Raw genomic sequence first — 16,587 nt, 5'->3', positions numbered from 1 at the left:
AAAGAGTGGAGTCATCCTTTTCTCCCTTGAGTGACTGCAGTATAAGTCCGGCTCGGGTGTATCCTACGGCATCTGGCCCCCAAGGTGACTCTTTTTTAGGGGAAGGTGCGATCCTCGACTTCTGCACGTCAAACGTCCTCCCTCCAGAAGGGTTAGGATAATGCATAGGTGGTTATGTTGTCGCACTTTGGGTCCCCAAATTGACAAATGGTGTCTATACATACTCTCAGCATATTGTCACTAAATGTGAGGCAGATTAAGTCTCTACCCAGGAGAGTGGCAATATTGGACTACCTGAGTAACCTGAATGCGGATGTGTACTGCATTCAGGAATGTGGGATTTCTGATCCCTTAAGTGACAACGTTTGGCCTTTGGGTCAGAGTGTGTGGTCTGGGTCTGTATGTAATAAAAATTCTGGGGTGGGGGTTTTGGTGAATGGTAGAGGGGTTAAGGTAGAGAGTTACACGGTGGTGGAGGCAGGAAGGTGTGTAGTATGTGAGCTTAATTGTAGGGGTTGGAGGGTGAGGGTGGTTAACATGTACGCACCGGTAGATAAGGGGGAGAGGTTGGAGATTTTTGAGAAATTGTGTGTTTTTTTATCTGGGAAAATACCAGTAATTTTTGTTGGAGATTTTAATTGTGTGACGGAGGGGGATAAGATAGACGTCACAGGTAAAAGACTCAAGAGTCTTGTGTCAGATTTTTCTTTTCAGGATGCTGCGGAGGTTATCCTTGGTAAACCTCCTCCTGCGACCTATAAGGCTGACAGGGGAGGTATAGAGTCTAGAATAGACCGTATTTTTTTCTCTCCAAATATTGTTTGTAGGGATTTCCAGCAGGAAGATGTCCCTTTTTCAGATCATATGTATTTGAGAGCACGGTTGGAAGGTAAGTGTGATTTTGTGTATGGTGGAGGTGTGTGGAAGCTTAATGTGCGTTTGTTGGAAGATGAAAGAATTATGCGTGACTTTAAAAGGATGTATGTAAGATGGAGGAATAAAAAAAGTGATTTTATGGATGTGCTTGAGTGGTGGGATTGGTTGAAGTGTGAGATTGGTATTTTCTTTAAAAAATGGGGTAGGAGAAAAGCTGCTATGAATCGGGCAAAATTTAATGAGCTAAGTGTCAGATTGGAGTGGTTACGAAAGTTGAGGACAATTGGAGTGGATGTGGATGATTTGATGTGTCAGGTGAAAGATGAAATTAAGAAATTGATTGAGGCAAAAGGTAAAGAAATTATTTTCCATTCTAAGATTGAGCATTTGGAGAAAAATGAGAAATGTACAAGGTTCTTTTTTTAAAAAGTGTTTGGTAAGAAAATGGATATGCATGAGGTGGTGAATGGTGAAGGCGTGTGTGTAAGTGGTAAAGATGTGATGGATGAGGTTGTGCTGTTTTATAAGGAGTTGTATGGGGAAAAATGGTTTGATGACCAGATGATGAGTGATGTGTTGGGGTGTCTAAATGGCCGACTGGGAGAGGATGAGCGTGGAATATTGGATGATGAGATTGTGTTGGATGAAGTTAAAAAAGTGGTTATGTCTGCTAGTAAGAATAAAACTCCTGGGAAAGATGGTTTGCCTGTGGAATTGTATGTGAAGGAATGGGATACGATTGGGGCTGACTTGGTGGAAGTGTGTCAGTATATGTTTAGGGAGAATATGTTGAGTGATTCAATGAGAGAAGGAGTGGTGGTTCTGGTGTATAAGAAAGGTGATAGGAAGGATTTGGGCAACTGGAGGCCTATCACGCTTTTAAATGCTGACTATAAGGTTTTTAGCAAGTTGTTGGCTAATCGGATGAGGGAAGTGATTGGTGGTGTGGTGGATGAAGATCAGGTGTGTTCGGTGCCAGGGAGAAGTATGACTGAGAATCTGGTTTTGTTGCGTGATGTGATTGGAGATTGTATGAGTCGTAAACAGAAGTGTCTGGTTCTTTCTGTTGATTTTGAAAAAGCTTTTGACCGTGTGTCGCATAGTTTTATGTTTCACGTTTTGGCCAAGATGGGTTATTCTAGGAATTTTGTGAGCTGTGTTAGGAGTTTGTATAGTAATGTGACAAGTGAATTTTTGGTGAATGGGTGTTTGAGCGATAAAGTGAGGATTAAGTCTGGAGTGCGACAGGGGTGCCCTATGTCCCCTATTTTGTTCATTAGTGTGATTGAGGTGTTGATGTGTATGGTTAGGAAGGATAAGGTTATGAAAGGTGTATTGATTCCTGGGAGTGGTGGGAAGGATGTTAGAATTTTGGGTTATATGGATGATGTGGTGATAGTGAATGAGAGTATGGCTGCAATGAGTAGGGCGAGGTTGATATTAAGTCTGTTCTGTAGTGTTTCAGCTTTTAGGGTTAATTGGGCTAAGAGTTCCTTTAAATGTTTTGGTGATAGGAATGTTAGGATGGATGGTGTGAAATGTGAGGATGGTTCGATGAAGGTGCTTGGGATTAAGTTCAATGATGATTTAAAGGGAAATGAAAGTTGGGATGAGTGTGGGGAGAGAGTGGTGCGTAAATTGAATTTTTGGAGGTTAAGAGAATTGACTCTAACTGGGAAGGTCCTGATTATTAAGGCGGTTATTTTGCCTATTTTGTTATTTGTTGGGAATGTGTATCCTACTGCGTTTATAAAAATCAGGAAAACTGAGAAATTGATTTTTAATTTTCTTTGGGGAAGTCGCATGGAGAAATTGAAGCGGGAGTCTGTGCATAAGTTATGTGTGAATGGTGGTTTGAATTTTCTGAGTGTTGAGTTCTTTTTGGGGATTAGTTATGTGAAAATGTTTGTAGTATGTTTGGGGAAAGGTAATAAGTCTGCTTATATGATGAAGTATTCAGCTGGATGGATGTTGTATGGTTTGAATTGGGTGAAAAGGGATGCTAGTGTACCAGTTGCTTTTAAGTGTCCGTTGTGGTATGCTTGTGTTGAGAAATTTGTTAGAAAGTATGATTTGTTGTCTGTTAGTATGAATGATTTTAGGGAAAAGAAAAAAGTTGTTAGGATGGTGCGTGAGCGTGAGGTTGTATGTGATATTAATGGATTGAGAGGTGAAGAGGTGCCTGGGATGTGGAAGAAACTAAGTATAGAAGGTGTGACGAATAGACAGAGAGATATTGTTTGGATGATGTTACATGATATTTTGCCTGTTAGGGATGTGCAAAAAAGGAGGAATTTAATTAAATCTGAGGTATGCCCGAGGGATGGATGTGGTGTGAGAGAGCATGTTAGACATTTGGTTTGGGACTGTGATTTTGCGTATGCTGTATGGAAAGGTATGGGTGGTCTTTGTAAGGAATTGGCTGGAGTATCGTATCTTAATTGGAAGCTTGCAATGTTTGGAATGGGTGCATGTAGTAGGGTGAAGGATAGGATTTTATGGCTGTTGGTTGTATGTGTAATTGAAAGTATATGGGATGCGAGGAATTTGTTAGTTTTCAAGGGGAAGAAGATGGCTGTTAATGAATGTTTGAGTTTGATTCTGTCACGTATGTATGTGATTTACCTGTGGGACCAGAAACGAGGAAGTGCTATTGATGCTGAAGGCGTTTGGAAATTCAAGAAGTGGAGATTTCTTGTGAAGTTTAATTAGTGTTCTTTGTTATGATTTTATTTTTTTTCTGACTATATACCATGTGTGATGAAGGCGAGTATCATTTGAAGCTTTTATTAAGCTGATTTGATTGAGCATTGTGCTCTGCCTATCTGAGTTGGTAAAAAAAAAAAAAAAAAGAAAAAAAAAAAAAAAAAAAAAAATCTGTTCTTATCAGTTTAATATCTGATACGTCCCCTATTTGGGGACCATATATTAAATGGATTTTTGGAACAGGGAGATGGAAGAAGAGCTTGCTCTGTCCACTCCACGCATTGACCCGTTATTGCAGTATCTCCGGGACCAGTGCACTCCTTCTCTGATCCAGTTTCTAAAAACAGATTGAATTGAAATCAGCGCGAGTTGTCTTTTAACCCTTTATGTGGTGAATTGATTTCAGGGTCAAAGAAGCACTTTTCTCAGGCCAAGTGTAGCATTTTGTTTGATTTCTCCTGGCCAATTGCAACATTTTCTGCGCCTTGCCTGGCCTTGCTTTCACCTATGTCTGTCAAACATTGCATTGCATTCAATATGCAATCAATCAATCAATCAATCAATTTGTCTTTACTGGTTGCTGCAACAGGTGTGTTAAGATTTAGGCCTTTCTTACAGTGTTGCAAATATACTGTGTCGGCTACCAAACTAGGCCCCTGCTGTCTGTCAGCACTTGCTATTTAAATTGAAGTATCCAATGAGTAGTTCTGCCATACATACTGCATTTCTGACCGCAGGAATTCTTTTTTGAAACATTGTCTCCCTCTTGTGGACCACCGGCTTTTCAATGCGTTGTATTATATGCATTTTTAAAAGAAAAAAATAAGTAAAAATGGTGCCTGTGCTGATCTTGAATAGGCTTGTCTTGTCCATCTACACCTGTGTGTGTGAGCATTCTAATGCTTTTCACCAACCAGGTGCGCTGCCCGCAGTAGATAGAATCTTAGCACGGAACATTCATGTGCTGTCACAATGGGGCTGGCTGGAGGGTGTGGTCAAAGTAGGCGGAGTTATGCAGATTCAAAACGCGTCGTGCACAGCTTGAACAAACACTCACACACAGAGACAGACAGACAGACACACACTCTCCGTCTCTCACACACAGACACACATACACAGCAGAACTGTCATTGACAGCAGAACTGTCATTGAGAAGGCCTCCAGAGTTTCTGAAAATGTCCTCCCTGCGGCAATCTTTTGCTCTGTCTCCACAATGGGTATTGGTGGTAGGCCTTGGTGCGGCCCACGGGGCGCAGCGGCTTCAGTATCGCTTCTCGGCCTTTTGGCTAAGATCAAGTGTAGTGGCTTGGTTGTTGCTGCACTTGGTCTGGCCTGAGGTGCCCAGGGTACCCGGCTCCTTGGCCTGGGGGGGATCGCTGCATGTAACAGTGTGGCTTCACCCCCCTGCTGCTATCGGGGAGTCGGATTAGTCCCTGGGCAACGAGAGGCGATCACCCCTGTCACCACACATAGCTGTGGGGGGCAGTTATATGAGGATCAACATGGATTTTTTCAAGAAGAGGAATTGTATGCGCTTCTGTGTGAAGCTCGATTCGGAGGACTGTTTTTTGGATGAGAAGCGGATTTTGGATTTGCTGGAAAAGTATGGAGACATCAGAAAAGAGGACATTGTATGTATGCAAGAAATAAAGAAGAAGAAGGTCTATGATGTGACTTTAAGGTCAGTGGACAATTGTATATTTTTTTTAAAACAGTGGAAGGAGGAAGATATAAGAAGTATTGTAGTTAAAGTATCTTTTTTGGAGAAACCAATAAGCATAGTTGTGTATATGGATGATCCTTTCGTTAAAATGGAAGAAATACTGGAATATTTAAAGTCTTATTATGTGTTGGTTAAATTTCAGAAGAATTATATGAATTCCATTGGAGTTTGGAATGGGAAAAGGAGATTTTTGGTTTGGACAATAGAGAGAAATAAGTGCATTATGGGGAAAATTAGCATAAATGGTAATTCTGGTTTTTGTTATGTGGAGGAGTTTGGGAAGAGTTTTTTTCCAGAAGATAAAGCATGTTTTTCAAAGAGTGATTCTGAGGTGAATGATAGTGTAGAAAATGTGAAGAAAAAGTTGGAAGAAAAGGAGGTAAAAATGGTAATGGATTTGAAGGACCCTAAAAAGGTTGAGAAGGCGGACTTAAAAAAGAAGAAGGAGAAAAAAATGAAGATGGAACAAAGTGTGGAGAATGTGAGCATAGAGAAGGAAGAGGAAGTGAGAGATGTTACGTTTTTTGGTTTTGACCCTTTTTCGGAAGACATTGGAGCTGATTTAGAGTTAAAAGAAAATGTTTGGAAAAAGACGAAGAAAAAGGAGAACAGGAAAATGTAGTTATTTTTTTGTAATGAAGTTTGGTGGTAATGTGTTTTTTTGAGAAACTATAGTTGTTTTGTTTTATGTTCTTACTGTTTGTAATTTGTTTTTGTAGATATATTTATTTTAATAAGAAATGGTTTCAAGATGATGAGTCGAACTCATGTTTAATATCGTTTAATACGATGAGTTTTATTTTTGAGTTATGGCACTGATGAAACCTCATCTGTTCTTATCAGTTTAATATCTGATACGTCCCCTATTTGGGGACCATATATTAAATGGATTTTTGGAACAGGGAGATGGAAGAAGAGCTTGCTCTGTCCACTCCACGCATTGACCCGTTATTGCAGTATCTCCGGGACCAGTGCACTCCTTCTCTGATCCAGTTTCTAAAAACAGATTGAATTGAAATCAGCGCGAGTTGTCTTTTAACCCTTTATGTGAATTGATTTCAGGGTCAAAGAAGCACTTTTCTCAGGCCAAGTGTAGCATTTTGTTTGATTTCTCCTGGCCAATTGCAACATTTTCTGCGCCTTGCCTGGCCTTGCTTTCACCTATGTCTGTCAAACATTGCATTGCATTCAATATGCAATCAATCAATCAATTTGTCTTTACTGGTTGCTGCAACAGGTGTGTTAAGATTTAGGCCTTTCTTACAGTGTTGCAAATATACTGTGTCGGCTACCAAACTAGGCCCCTGCTGTCTGTCAGCACTTGCTATTTAAATTGAAGTATCCAATGAGTAGTTCTGCCATACATACTGCATTTCTGACCGCAGGAATTCTTTTTTGAAACATTGTCTCCCTCTTGTGGACCACCGGCTTTTCAATGCGTTGTATTATATGCATTTTTAAAAGAAAAAAATAAGTAAAAATGGTGCCTGTGCTGATCTTGAATAGGCTTGTCTTGTCCATCTACACCTGTGTGTGTGAGCATTCTAATGCTTTTCACCAACCAGGTGCGCTGCCTGCAGTAGATAGAATCTTAGCACGGAACATTCATGTGCTGTCACAATGGGGCTGGCTGGAGGGTGTGGTCAAAGTAGGCGGAGTTATGCAGATTCAAAACGCGTCGTGCACAGCTTGAACAAACACTCACACACAGACAGACAGACAGACAGACACACACACTCTCCGTCTCTCACACACAACACACATACACAGCAGAACTGTCATTGACAGCAGAACTGTCATTGAGAAGGCCTCCAGAGTTTCTGAAAATGTCCTCCCTGCGGCAATCTTTTGCTCTGTCTCCACAATGGGTATTGGTGGTAGGCCTTGGTGCGGCCCACGGGGCACAGCGGCTTCAGTATCGCTTCTCGGCCTCTTGGCTAAGATCAAGTGTCTGTCCAGGAGGTTCCTTGAGTGCTTTCCCTCGGCCTTCCGGCATCGCCACTTAGGTGGCTTAAGCCGGATGCTGCTATAGGGGGAGAGTGAGGAGGAAACGGGAAGGCGATCCCTGAAGCCGTTGACGATGGGAGTCAAGCTTCTCTTTGCTGGGACCGGGGATGCCCGGGTCAAGAATGGTTTCCGCATCGAAGTCTCTGAGGAGAAGAAGGACCATTTTTCGCTTTCCTACTTGGTTAACGCCATCTTCTACGAAATTTTGAGGATCCCGAAGTCTGAGATCATCTGCCTACAGGAATTTCGGAAATTGCGGAGGTATGTGCTTGTTCTTTCCTCCATGTCTGCTTGTCAGAACCTCTTCAAAGCTTTGAAAGTTCTTTCGGATCACCCTCAGCTGGACGGACTTACGTTCACGGTGCTGTATTCTAAAGGGGATATTCCTTTGGTGGTCTTTATGCATAATCCTTTCACCCCTTTGGATAGTATCGTTGCATTCCTGAGAAGACACTGCATTTATGTGCAATTTTCCCATAAAGTTCTAAATGAAGAAGGTCTCTGGACTGGGAAATATAAGTTCTTTGTGAGGTTTGGGGTTGACCCTAGTGGTCCGGGAGGCATTCATTATCCCCCCTTAAACTTTACAATTGGGAGAGACTCTGGCTTTTTGTTTTTCCCTGAGGCACCATTATACTGCAGGAGATGCAACAGGTTTGGTCATGTCCAGGAGTGCTGCGGGGAACTGCCGACCTGCAGAAAGTGCAACAGAACCGGACATATGGCGAAGGATTGTTCCAACCAGGTGATATGTGATGTATGTGGGGAGGAGGGACATGTTCTTCGGGATTGTAAGGCCAAAGTCAGGCCTAGGTCCTTCTCTGAAGTGGCCCAAAGTAGGCCTGCTGTCCCGGTTGCTGATGTTGTTTCACAGGTAGAAGCCACAGAACTCGGTGAGGTGACAGAGCTACCTGAGATCGAGGACTACCAGGAGGATGTCCAGCCCCTGGTGGAATCTCCGGGCCCTGCTTTGCCAGGTATGGAAGTTTCGGAAGTGGATGTGGACCTCCCTCATCAGTCTGAAGTCTGTGGTGAGGGAGAGATGGATGTGGCCCTATCTAAGTCCCCTGCATTGTCCTGGAGTGATACTGTCATTGAGGTAGCCGAGGCTCATAGACAAGGTGAGTTTTCTTCCATTAGGTCCTCTGAGGATGATGATACTTCAGAGGTTTCCTGTAAAAAACCTAGAAGAGAGGTTTCACCCATTAATGAGGGGGAGCTCAGTCCTGTAAGTGATCGGATGTATCCTCATCCTGTGTTTTCTCCGGACGCCCCTTACCTTGGAATCCCGGAGGATGCCAACGCCTTCGAGGTGCTCACTCATCTGGATGATAATGGTTGAGTTAGAGGTGTTGACTGAAGGTTAGGGTTTTCTGTTATGCCTTGCCAATCTGGTTGGGACATTGTGTCCCTTAATGTAAGGCAAATCAAATCCAAGAACAGGAGAGCAACTGTTTTGGACTACTTGAAACATTTAGGAGCTGATGTATATTGCCTTCAAGAGTGTGGTATTGTGGATGCTCCTAATGATAATGACTGGCCTTATGGACAGCATGTCTGGTCGGGGTCTAACATTAATAAAAATGATGGGGTGGGAATATTAGTGGGTAATAAAGAAATTGTAATAGATAGTTATACGGTGGTGGAGGTGGGACGTTGTTTAATTGTGTTTTTGAGTTACAGGGGGTGGCGGGTAAGAATTATTAATTTATATTGCCCTACAGGAAAGGAGGAGCGGCTTGCTCTACTTGAAAAATTATGTTTTTTTCTTCCAGGAAAATTTCCCTCTATTTTTGTTGGTGATGTTAATTGTGTCACAGAAGGTAATTGTGATATTACGGGAAAGAAATTGTCCCATTTAATTTCTGACTTTTCTTTTCTAGACGCAGCAATTATTAAGTTTGGCATGCCACCACCACCGACGTATCATGCTGACCGTGGTGAGATCGAATCTAGAATTGATTTGATGTTATTTTCTAAAAATATGGTGTGTTCAGATTTTTCGCAACATGAGGTTCCTTTTTCGGATCACGAATGTTTAAGGGGTGTGTTTAGTGCAAATGGTGACCTAGCATATGGGGGTGGGTTATGGAAGTTGAATGTAAGTTTGCTAGAGGATGCGGAAGTAATGAGTGAATTTAAAATAAAGTATAGGAGATGGTGTATGCGTAAGAAGGACTTTGAATGTGTGCTTGATTGGTGGGATTGGGTGAAAGTACGTTTTAAATTTTTTTTCAAAAAATGGGGCTATAGAAAAGCTGCCAGATATAGAAAAAGGTTTAATGACCTCAACAGGCGAATTGATTGGCTGAGAAAGTGTGTTGCAAGTGGTGTGGATTTATCTGATCAGCTTATGGATGCTAAGAATGAGTTAAAACGTGTGATTGATGAGAAAGGGAAAGAAATTATTTTCCGTACCAAAATTGAGCATTTTGAGGAAAATGAAAAGTGTACAAGGTTCTTTTTCAAAAAGATGAGTGGTAGGAAGACTGATATGTCTGTGATTGTGGATGAGAGTGGATCTACTTCTACAGGAGAGGATGTACTGAAAGAAGTGAAAAAGTTTTACAGTAAGTTGTATGATGAGAAATGGATTGACTCCGGGCTTGTTCTTGAAGTGCTAAGTAATGTGGAGAAGAAACTCGATTCTGAGGAGCGTGACATTTTATGTGAAGAAGTGATTATGGATGAGGTAAAGAATGTGGTATGGAGTGCAAAAAAGAACAAAACTCCTGGGAAGGATGGAATACCGGTAGAATTATATGTGAAAGCATGGGAGATTTTGGGAGCAGATTTGACTGAAGTATGTAAGTATATGTGGGAGCATGGTAGATTGTGTGACTCAATGAAAGAAGGTGTGGTTGTTCTTGTGTATAAAAAAGGTGATAAGAAGCGTTTAGAGAATTGGAGGCCCATAACTTTGCTTAACTCAGATTATAAAATCTACAGTAAGTTATTGGCAAACCGTATGCGTGTTGTGGTTGGAAGTGTTGTGGATGATGATCAAGTATGTGCTGTGCCTGGGAGAAGTATGAGTGATAACTTGTTATTATTGAGGGATATGATTGGGGATTGTAGGGACAGGAAGCAGAAATGTATGGTTTTAGCTATTGATTTTGAGAAGGCTTTTGATAGGGTTTCACACGTGTTTTTGTTTAAAGTTTTAGATAAGATGGGATTCCCTAGGGAATTTGTGAATAGCGTAAGGTCGTTGTATGATTGTGTGTCTAGTGAGTTTCTAGTTAATGGTTGGTTGGGTGAGAAAGTGAAGATCATGTCAGGTGTTAGGCAGGGATGCCCAATGTCCCCTATATTGTTTATATGTGTAATTGAACCATTGTTATGTTTGATAAGACGTGAGAAAGTGATGAGAGGATTGTTAGTGCCTGGGAGTGGGGGTAAGCAAGTGAAAGTGTTAGGGTATATGGATGACGTGGTGGTTGTGAGTGAGAGTATTGCTTCTTTAAGTAGAGTTAAGTTGCTTTTGGATTTTTTCTGTGGTGCGTCTGGTTTTAGGGTAAATTGGAATAAATGCAGTTTTAAATGCTTTGGGGATAATAGTATTTGTATGGATGGTGTAAAATGTGAAGAGGGTGCGATTAAGATTTTGGGTGTTTTATTTAATGATGACTTAAAAGGGAAAGAGAGTTGGGAGGAGTGTGGTATGCGGGTCGAGCGAAAATTGAATTTTTGGCGTATGAGAGATTTGACTCTGCGTGGTAAAGTTTTGATTATAAAGGCTGTGATTCTCCCCATTTTACTTTATGTGGCGATTGTTTTTCCTTCCTCTTACAGGGAAATTAAAAGAGTGGAGAAGTTGGTTTTTACTTTTCTGTGGAGTAGCAAGATGGAGAAGTTGAAAAGGGAGAGCCTTTATAAGGCTTGTCAGCATGGTGGTTTGGCCTTCCCTAATATTGAGATTTTTTTAGGTCTCAATTATATTAAAGCGGTTGTTGTTTTGTTGGGTAAAGGGAATAAAGGGGCGTATATGGCGAAATATTCTGCTGGTTGGATGCTGTATGGTTTATGTTGGAGGAAGAGAGACGCGAGTGTCCCAGTGGCTTTTAAGTGCCCTATTTGGTATGAGGTGATTGAGAAGTTTGTGAGGAAGCATGATTTGTTGAGTGTGCCGATGAATGAGTTCAGGGAAACTAAGAAGGTGGCAAAAAGAATCAACGTAAATGAGGTTGAGTGTGATATAGTTGGGCTGAGAGGGAATGAGGTTTCTGATGCTTGGAAAAAGTTAGATACGTACGGGATGTCAAATAAGCAGAAGGATGTGGTATGGATGTGTTTGCATAATATTTTACCTGTGAGAGATGTGCAGAAGAGAAGAGAGTTGATTAGAACCGATGTGTGTCCAAGAGTGGGATGTGGGGGTTGTGAGACTGTGAGGCATGTTATGTGGGATTGTGACTTTGCTTACAGTGTATGGAAGTGTGTGGGTGGATTGTGTAAAAGTTTGGCTGGTGTGAATTTCATTGATTGGCGTGTGGCGATGTTTGGTATCGGTGCTTGTAGCCGGGTAAAGGATAGGGTGTTGTGGTTAATTATGGTGTGCGTGATGGAGAGCTTGTGGGATGTAAGGAATCTTGGTTTGTTTAGGAGGAAATCTTTATCTGTGAATGAGTGTGTCAGATTAATTCTTTCTAGGTTGTACCTAATATACAAGTTGGGCAGCAGAGGCGGTGGTGGTACAGATGCCGAGGGTATTTGGAAGTTTAAGAAGTGGCATTACCTTATCAAATATCAGTAAGGTCTTGTTGTGTAACTAATTTTCTGAATTTATGCAGGATGTTAACTGTGTATATTTTTGTTACATTTTTGCTGAATAAATAGAACCATGATGATGATATGTTTTACTTAGCAAACTTTTGAGTGGTATCATACTGTTTGCTATAAAACTAACCTGAATGGTTAAAAAAAAAAAAAAAAAAAAAAAAAAAAATCTGTTCTTATCAGTTTAATATCTGATACGTCCCCTATTTGGGGACCATATATTAAATGGATTTTTGGAACAGGGAGATGGAAGAAGAGCTTGCTCTGTCCACTCCACGCATTGACCCGTTATTGCAGTATCTCCGGGACCAGTGCACTCCTTCTCTGATCCAGTTTCTAAAAACAGATTGAATTGAAATCAGCGCGAGTTGTCTTTTAACCCTTTATGTGAATTGATTTCAGGGTCAAAGAAGCACTTTTCTCAGGCCAAGTGTAGCATTTTGTTTGATTTCTCCTGGCCAATTGCAACATTTTCTGCGCCTTGCCTGGCCTTGCTTTCACCTATGTCTGTCAAACATTGCATTGCATTCAATATGCAATCAATCAATCAATCAATCAATCAATCAATTTGTCTTTACTGGTTGCTGCAACAGGTGTGTTAAGATTTAGGCCTTTCTTACAGTGTTGCAAATATACTGTGTCGGCTACCAAACTAGGCCCCTGCTGTCTGTCAGCACTTGCTATTTAAATTGAAGTATCCAATGAGTAGTTCTGCCATACATACTGCATTTCTGACCGCAGGAATTCTTTTTTGAAACATTGTCTCCCTCTTGTGGACCACCGGCTTTTCAATGCGTTGTATTATATGCATTTTTAAAAGAAAAAAATAAGTAAAAATGGTGCCTGTGCTGATCTTGAATAGGCTTGTCTTGTCCATCTACACCTGTGTGTGTGAGCATTCTAATGCTTTTCACCAACCAGGTGCGCTGCCTGCAGTAGATAGAATCTTAGCACGGAACATTCATGTGCTGTCACAATGGGGCTGGCTGGAGGGTGTGGTCAAAGTAGGCGGAGTTATGCAGATTCAAAACGCGTCGTGCACAGCTTGAACAAACACTCACACACAGACAGACAGACAGACAGACACACACACTCTCTGTCTCTCACACACAGACACACATACACAGCAGAACTGTCATTGACAGCAGAACTGTCATTGAGAAGGCCTCCAGAGTTTCTGAAAATGTCCTCCCTGCGGCAATCTTTTGCTCTGTCTCCACAATGGGTATTGGTGGTAGGCCTTGGTGCGGCCCACGGGGCACAGCGGCTTCAGTATCGCTTCTCGGCCTTTTGGCTAAGATCAAGTGTAGGTCTTGCCTTTAGGCTAAAGGTGTATGTAGTGGAAGTTCTGACTCTTGGCCTCTTGGAGATATCCATTGCTGCTATTGGGAGTCGGTTCAGAAGCTGCAGTACCTTTTTTCGCTGGTGGACGGTTTTTCTTCGTGGAGTGGTGGTCGGTTTGAAGGAGGATTGGAATCCAGGGACGTTTGGCGATTGAAGGAGTATTTTTCTTCAATTTTCCTTATTTCATCTGTGGAAAGAAGAAAAGAGTCGGAGATGGAGTTCAGGAGGAATACTGGAGGTAGGATGAGTGGGGGGTCCTCAAACCCCAATGACTATTTTTATGAGGAGTATCCACTCAAGGACACAATTCGGTTTGTGGTGTCTGCTGCATACAGACAAGAGAAGGATACTAATTTTATTTATGACAAACTTTGCAGTTTTTTGAAAATTGAGAGAGATGAGTACTTTTGTTTTCAAAGTTTTTTTTCACGGGGCTTTTATGATGTTACATTATTGAATAGTTCCCAGTGTGAGCGGGTTTTTTCTCTCTATGAAGAAAATAGAGAGAATACGCTATTTGAGGGAGTTAAAGTAATTCCCTCATTTCAATTTTCAATGAGACTTCTGACTATCCATATGTTCAGCCCTTTCATTTCTGAGCAGGAGGTCGAGAAATTTCTTTATAATTATTGTGAAAAAGTGATCGGGAAGGCGAAAGGAAGAACTGAGTTTGGGGTATGGAATGGTAAGCGGACTTATCTGGTATCTTTCAAAAAGGACTCACGGGAGGAGGGTGGTGTTGCCAGGCCCCCGCCTGTTGTTTTTATAAACCGTTGCCGTGGGTACTTATTTTTTTCGGGACAGCCTGCCTATTGTAGAGCATGTCGAAAGTATGGTCATACTGATGATGGGTGTAGAAAATGTTCACAATGTTCAGAATCTGATCATTTGAGGAAGGATTGCCCAAAAAACAAACAGAAGGTTGATGAAGATATGGATATAGCACCTGAGGGTCAGCGGCAGGAGGCTGATGAGGGTGTGGAAGAGACAAGAATGAATGTAGAAGAGGGAAAAGAAAAGGAGGAGGAGGAAAAGGAAAAGAAAAGAAAGGAGGAGAAGGAAAGAAAAGAGGAGGAGAGAAGGAAGAAGAAGGAAGAGAGGTATAAGAAGATGGAGGAGGAAGAAAAAAGGAAAAAGGAGGAGAGGAACCGATTAGAGTTATTAGAAGAAGAGGGGAAGAGAGAAGAAAAGAAGAGAGAAGAAAAGAAGAGAGAAGAAAAGAAGAGTGAAGAAAAGAAGAAAGAAGAAACGAAGAAAGAAGATCAGAAGAAGGATGTTTTGGAGGAAGAAGCAAAGGGGAGTGAGGAGAAGGAGAGTTGTCCCCCAGGAAGTGAAACAGCGAATGTGCATAGCGAGGCTAAATTAGATGATATGAAAATACAAGCAGGGGATGTTGTTGAGGGAAAAGATGGAACCTTACCTTTAGGTGAGCCTTTGACTTCTGGGTCTCTGTCCGCGGACCTGTCGGGTGTTGTCAACCCGATGGATTGCTCGGGGGGGACACTGAAAAGAAGAGTAGTGGAAGAAGGTGATGAAAATAGGATATGTGGAGGGAAAGTGATAGCCATTGAAAGAGAAGACAAAGTAGATGTAGCAAAAGACATTGAGGTCTCCGGTTCGTCATCGGATGAGCTGGTGATTGAAGCCTATACTACTTCAGATGAGGGCGAGGGGGACCGCCCTAAGATTAATACACGAAGATGATTCACTTTGCTTCCCTGAATGTTCAGGGGTTAAATAATGAACCTAAAAGAGCTGCTTTATATAACTTTTTAGAATTGGAAAATATGGACTTTATTTTTTTGCAGGAATGTAATTTGAGAAAGTCTGTTAATTATGATTTTCTTAAAGAGCATTGGAGTGGGAAGGCTATTTTTTCAGGAGGAAATGAACATAAGAGTGATGGTGTTGGTTTTTTGTGTAGTCAACAATGGGAGATTGTGGACTATGAGGAAATATACCCAGGGCGGATTTTAAAAGTGGTGGTTAAAAAATCAAACTTGACAATTAAGTGCTTTTGTGTATACGCTTATCCTGCTAAAAGTAGAAGGTGTGAACTATTTGAAATTTTACAGTTGTTTTTAACTGGGTCAGAACCGATTATTGTTAGTGGGGATTTTAATTGTCATATAAATAACAAAAAGGACAGTTCAGTTGCTTTTTTAAATGGGGTTTTATCTGCTTGCAATTTACAAGATGTCTGGGTTGCTTGTGGGAAAAACAAGGATGAAGAAGTAACATGGGCAAGTAATAGGGCCCGGTCTAGAATCGATTATTTTTTTGTATCTACCCATTTTAAATGTGACTCTTTTAAATCAGAATCAAGCTGCTTTTCAGATCATAAATTGATAAGATGTGTTGCTGGTTGTAAGGAATTAGAAAATAGGCAATCCACACATTGGAAATTAAACACTTCTCTTTTAGATGACAGAAGGGTAATTTTAGAGTTTCATACTTTTTATAAGAAGCTGAGTTTGAAAAAGAGGTGTTTTAAAGATTTTTTTAAGTGGTGGGATTTTTTTAAAAGAGAAACTAAACTTTTTTTTGTTAAGGTGGGTAGAAGGAAAGCCAGAGAGAAGAGAGAACAATATCGGTTATTAAATGCAAAATTACATTGTTTTTATACTTTTAGGAATAATGGGGATAATCTGGATGAAGAAATTGAGTGTGTGAAAAGTCAAATAGGGAAAATTTTACATGAGAAAGGTAAAGAGATAATCTTCAATGCTAGGGTGAGAACTTTGGAAGAAGATGAAAAATGTTCTAATTTTTTCTTTAAAAAGATAGTAGGGAAGAAAGATTTTATGGAGAATATAGAAGGTGAAGTTGAGTTGGAGGGGAAGATTAAGAAAGTGGAAGATTTTTATACGGACTTATTTTCTGAGAAAACAAGTAATGATTCTCTAAGGGATTATTTCTTGAATAATTTGAAGTGTTCTTTTTCCGAGGAGGGGAAGAAGTTTTTAAATGGTGTTTTTACGGTAAATGAGCTATGGGAAACAATTAAAAGTTGTGCGAACTCTAAAACCCCAGGTATGGACGGCTTGCCCATAGAATTTTATAAGTCTTTTTGGAGTATTTTAAAAGAAGATTTGTTCGAGTTGTTTTCTAAAGTGATGTCTTCTTGTTGTATTCCAGAGTCGTGGGCGGAG

General features: G+C 41.0%; 1 non-coding gene and 2 pseudogenes across 1 annotated transcript; all 3 read left to right on the top strand.

Annotated features, from left to right (window-relative positions):
- The first annotated feature begins 3,693 nt into the window (after positions 1-3,693).
- LOC143770699 (U2 spliceosomal RNA) lies at positions 3,694-3,905 on the top strand (annotated as a pseudogene).
- A 2,196-nt stretch (positions 3,906-6,101) lies between these two features.
- On the top strand, positions 6,102-6,287 carry LOC143771336 (U2 spliceosomal RNA). Its single transcript, XR_013215086.1, has one exon. It is a non-coding gene; the product is annotated as a U2 spliceosomal RNA (small nuclear RNA).
- Positions 6,288-12,198: 5,911 nt separating this feature from the next.
- Positions 12,199-12,413, top strand: LOC143771346 (U2 spliceosomal RNA; annotated as a pseudogene).
- Positions 12,414-16,587: the final 4,174 nt, after the last annotated feature.

This window comes from Ranitomeya variabilis, chromosome 4 (assembly GCF_051348905.1).
Source record: "Ranitomeya variabilis isolate aRanVar5 chromosome 4, aRanVar5.hap1, whole genome shotgun sequence".
Lineage (NCBI taxonomy): Eukaryota > Metazoa > Chordata > Amphibia > Anura > Dendrobatidae > Ranitomeya > Ranitomeya variabilis.
The sequence above is the reverse complement of the archived record's forward strand: the minus strand, read 5'-3'. Positions and strand labels throughout refer to the sequence as shown.